Source organism: Cryptomeria japonica, chromosome 6 (assembly GCF_030272615.1).
Source record: "Cryptomeria japonica chromosome 6, Sugi_1.0, whole genome shotgun sequence".
NCBI lineage: Eukaryota > Viridiplantae > Streptophyta > Pinopsida > Cupressales > Cupressaceae > Cryptomeria > Cryptomeria japonica.
This window is the reverse complement of record NC_081410.1, coordinates 138,256,358-138,262,098: the sequence shown is the minus strand read 5'-3', so window position 1 is coordinate 138,262,098 and position 5,741 is coordinate 138,256,358.

Sequence of the window (5,741 nt, the reverse complement as noted above, 5' to 3'; positions counted from 1 at the left end):
AACAAGATAAACCTAAAAAATGCCTCATTGAGGTGGCTGCATATACAAGATATGAAGTCATGTGGAACTTCAAGGTGGTAGGAACTTTGGTTAATTGTTCACACAATGCATCAAAAATCTATTAACCCTAGTAGATTTTCTTCTTATTTTTTCTAATGATGTGAATATACTGATACATCCATTTATGATAAGTGTTAGAAACTAGGATCCATTTTATTCTACTGAGAAGAGTAATCAGATCATTGACCTCCTCAATGAAGTCACTTTGAGGAATTGTCTCAGGCCACCTTGTAATTGTAGGCCTCAGAGTCTTCAAGCAATTCTCACTGATATTCCTTCTATATTTCTTTGAATTGTTATCATAGTAGGTCACTACTGACTGCATATAAATGTTGGCACACTGATCTATATGCGAACACTTGAACATAGTGTCAAAGAAATCATCATCAAGTCTGATGAGAGTCTTCTTTCCCTCTGCATCCTTCGTTGACCTGCTTACTGGATTATACTGGTTAGCTAAGGCTAACACAAACTCACCCGACAAAGGAAAGGCCACAACCAGATGAATTCCATTGTTGATAGTAGGCTCCATTTTGTAGGACATTGGCGACTCTCTAACTCTTTTCAAGAATTCATCAAGATCAACATGTCCAATTTCTGTATCTCTTATATTGTCAATGTTGGATGATACAGAAGGAGCAAAAAATGGATGAAGCTCTTTCTTTCTGAACTTCATGGCCCTTTTTCTTAGTGATGGTTTTGTCATTTAAAAATAATTGCACTAAAACATTGAAAAAGACCATCACCATATTTAAGCCAATTAGCCTCCTTACAAGGATTTTAAAAATCCCATTTGGTAGAAGAAAGCCTTTGATTGAGTGTAAATTGAGTCTATAATTCACAAGTGTGTGCATTTAGTGCAAACGAAACTTATAAGTCCGATGAGCATCTAAAACTAGCAAGAAAAAATAAGAAGTGCATAGTGGACTTATAAGTTCAATCTGCACTTAAAAGGAAAAACATACATTCAAAGGAGGTGCATATCGGGCTTATAAATCTGATATGCACTTGGGGAAGATCAAAACATATAGGTATGTATCGAAGTTATAACCTTGATATGCATCTGTGTGTTTAAGCACAAAGAGACAAGTGTTTGGCGCTATTCGAATTGGCATCCCCGACTTGCACCTGAGAAAATAATATGGTGGGAGTTAGGGGTACAAACCCGACTAAGACCATACAATAGTATTGGTAACAAAACAATCTGTGATGGGACTGTGGCCCTGACATGCACCATGGAGAGATGCTCTACTACATCATGGGGTCATGACCCCACCATCCACCATGGAAAGGGCACAAAAAGGAATAATGATGTGATTTGAGTGAGAACCTGACACACATCAGAGCTAGGGCTTCTCTATGTGCCGAGATCTCAAACTCGACTCACACTGTTGGGGCACAAAAGAAAAGAAAGTAAAGTGGATGGCAGGATGGAAATCACGACATACACCAAAATAAATTTTGGATGTATGTCGAGATTGACATCTCGACGTTCCCTGCAACTAAAGAGCAGAAAGGAACTAAGCCGAAAAAACAAAAAAGATTGCGAAAAGCATGCAAGAAAAGAAGTAAATCACATACTCGAAAAAGATGGCTTCGACCTCACTGCAAAACTTGTTGAGCTCATGTGAGCACCAAAATAAACAAGAAAGAATGACTCAAATCAAAGAAAAAGAGAGAGGAAAACAAAATAAAAACACTCTACCAAGAAATAAATCCCAAGACATGCTTAATAATGGTGTAATTTGGACTTGGAAGTCCGATTTACACCATTAGACCTAAAAGCGGTGTAAGTCAGACTTACAAGTACAAATTACACCATACTTAAGAACCAAGGTGTAATGTTGGGTTTTAACCCTCATCTGACACCAAACTAACAAACTTAGTGTAAAATCCAGCTTAAGAACCATTTTTGCACTTAAGCAAATAAAAACTCCTTTTTAAGTTAAAATTTTAATTTTAACTAATAAAGTGAGATTTTAAAGATTGAATACTAGGTATTCAAGGACCAAGGACGGATGAGGCGATAAAAAATGCCTCGAAACACCAACCTCAGAGAAATGAGACCGAATTTAACAAAAAATTCATAGGGGGGATTATCTTATTTTCGTTGGAATGAAAACAAGGATATCAAGCTTAACTCCAAGATTAGTCAAAACGGGATGGAAGAAACAGATTTCAAAGAAGAGAAAAGGTTGAAATCTAGCTACTTAGAGATTTTAGCAAGGGAAGAAATTTATTAGAGGCAAAATTCTAGAGAAATATGGCTCAAAGAAGGAGATAGAAACATAAAATTCTTTCACAATTCAATTAAAGCTAGAAGATCCAACAAGATTTTTTGTTTTGATAAAAAATGTTGATGGTTTAGTGCTTAGAGAGCAAAAGGAGATTAACGATGAAGTGGTTAGATGATTCCACAATCTTTTGAATAACTAGGGGGTGGAGATGGTGCAAGAGGAAGACATTTGGGATGTCATTCCAAAGTGTGTAACTGAAGATAATAACATATTGTTAATGGTGCTTGTGAGGATTGATTAAGTCAAGATGGCTTTGTTTTCTCTAGGGGGATAAGGATCCAAGACCTCATAGTTTTCCTACAATTTTTCTTTTTAATAAATTTGGGGATCTTTTGGACAAGGATATTTGGAATGTAGTGGAGGAATCCAGAAGAGGTGGTTTTATTTTGAAAGATTTAAACAATACTTTTTAAGCCCTAATTCCAAAGAAGGAAACTGTTGGAACTTTTGAATATTTTAGACCAGTTTCTTTATGCAATGTTATTTATAAAATAGTGTCCAAAGTAATAGCTAAAATATTGAAGAACACTCTTGACTTAGTAATTTCAGAGGATAAAAGTGGTTTCTCCTTGGGAAAATTTATTGGGGAAGGGATTATTATCACACACGATGCTATTCACTTTGTGCGACTGGAGCAATCATCGGCAAGGAGGGACCCTCAAGGAGATTAGTCCAAACAGGTCAGCAAGAGTGAACACAATGAAAACACATAGATATGATGGAGGCAATGCAAAATAGGTAGTTTTATTGCATGAAATTCAATTACTTCCAACCAGTAACAACCAGGTTACAACATACCGACACATAGGCTAGGTAGAATAGGTCTCATCGGGACCTTGAATCGAAAGATCTATCTCCTAGGCACAGTCTATCTATTTGATACTTCCTGATTCTGAATTGATTACATTCTGAAGAATGATTACAAATATATATATAGATCCAAAGGATCCAGTCAGCCCAAAAAGGGATCAAAACCCGAAGAACAAGACCTAACATGCAAAATGAATAAGGTCAGCCTCCGCCAAGAGAATCCTCCAGAAAATCCAAAGGATGAAACATAGAAGGTCGACCACACACCAAGCAACATTGAGATCAATGCCCAAGGCTCTGAAAGCTTCAGAATGGGTTCTAGTAGATCACCAAAATAGGTCTCAGGCAACCGGTAACAAAGGAACAACCAGGAACAAGAAACTGTCCAGGAAACTGATAGCGACATCTTGTCAGAAAGTGATCCAAATGAGATGCGGTATGAAAGAAAGAAAGATGATAAAGTCTTCAAGTAGAATCCAACTCCATGGGATCCGGTGAGCCAAAACTGGGACACATAGAAAGGAAAACTGAAACTACAAACAAAACAAAAAGGAAATGTTTTTGGTTGATGCAAGATTGCTATGAACCGAGGATGCTCCTGCATGAACGACTTGCTAGGATTGAGAGGATGCTAGTTAAATTTGATATTATAAAATCTTATGATCAAGTCAATAGGAAATTTCTTCTAAAGGTGCTTGAGAAGTTTGGTTATTGATTGGATTGGGTGAAACGGATTAAAAATTGTATTTGTAGCCCTAGATTTTAGTTTTGGTGAATGGCAGTCTTCAAGGTTTCTTTGAAACTTCCAAGGGTTCACATCAAGGTGATCCCTTATCACCCTTTCTTTTCATTGTTATGGCAGAAGCCTTGGGAAGGTTAATTACTAGTAAGGATGGATGGTAGGTGGAAAGGGATAACAGTTTCCTTGGGACTAGATCCTTTATTCCACCTCCAATTTGTTGATGACACCCTTTTTTTGGGAGAGGCCTCACTTAGGGAAGAAAGAGAGATGAAGATAAGGATTGATATATATAGTTAGATCTTTGGTCAGTGTGTAAATTGGAGAAAGTTAGAAATATTTTTCTTTAATACACCTACTCATAAACAAATGGAGATATCATGTAATCTATAAATGAAGCTCGACTCTCTCCCTTGTAGGTATCTTGGTATACTACTCTTTGGGGGTTCATGTCATATGAGTTTGTGGAAACATCTAGTTGATTGCTGCTTGAAAAGAGTGGATGGATGGAAGAGAAAATGGTTAACATCTACTAGTTGTATTATGATATTGAAGTATGTCATATCTACGATCATAGTCTACTCATTAAAGTGTATATAGATTCCTCAAAATATCATTAAGGTCATAGAACAAAAAATGAGAAATTGTTTATAGAATGTAGCCGATGAATAAGATAAAATTCCCGTACTAGCTTGGGATAAAATTTGTGCTCCTAAAATTGTAGGAGAAGCAAGCTTGAGGAACTAGCAGATAATGAATGAAGCCATGGGTGCAAAGTTGGTATGGAGTATATATTCCAACCCAAATCAAATTTGGCTAAAGATTCAGAAAGAAAAATATTTGGAAAACCACGTGAGGGAGAGGATCCTATCAATTGAAGACCCCCCAAGAGGTACAACAATTTGTATTTTCATAGTGCCTTGTAGAGCAATTATTATTAATCATGTCACTTGGCAACAAGGAAATGGTCAATTAGAAAATTTATGGGAGGATTCATGGGAAGGGCTTCAAGTGATAGGGGATGACTATAGTCTCAATGATTTGAATTTTTGTTGAAGCAAATTTGGGGGTTGAAAGTGATTGACTATATGGAAAGGGTGTAGTTAATGGGAGTTGGGAGTGGAAATTGAAAAAGGTTGACAATCTTGATTTAAATAAGGATAAAAAAATAGACCCTTCAAAGCATTTTTCAGGAAAGGAACATTTTGTTGAGAGAAAAAGAGGACAAAGTTGCTTGGTGCAGGGCACAAAATGGCGAATACTTGATGAAAACAGGTTATAAATTGCTTGACCAAGCATAAAGAGTGGATGATTGGACAACTAGTCTTTGGTGGGGTAAGAGTTGTCTCCCCAAAGATGGTGCCTTTGCATGGTTGGCCATTAGGGGTGGGATTATATTAGGTGAGTTCTTGAAGAAAATAGGCTTTAATGGTCCTTTTCGCTTTGCTATGTGTGAAAAAGAAGAGGAAAACATTCATCATTTTGTTGGCATATGGACACTCCAATGAGACATTGTGTGTGATTGAAGGTTTTGTCATTGATGGAAACCTTACAATCCTATGGTACCAGCAAGACATCATATCGGCAAAGCATTATTCAAGCAAGATAGTGCACCGGCATCAACAAGATCACTCTACACCGGCACCGACACAGAAGAAAAGATGTATACCGACACAGAGGCCGATAGGATTTTTTGATATGTAATATTTTTTTTATTGTTGTAAGCCGACTTGGCAAATTGTAAAATGACTCTTGTATATAAAGAAGATCATTGTAGACAATTGTAAGGTAAGTAAGCGAGCATAAAGAAAATTATTAGGCAGACCTAATGTGTG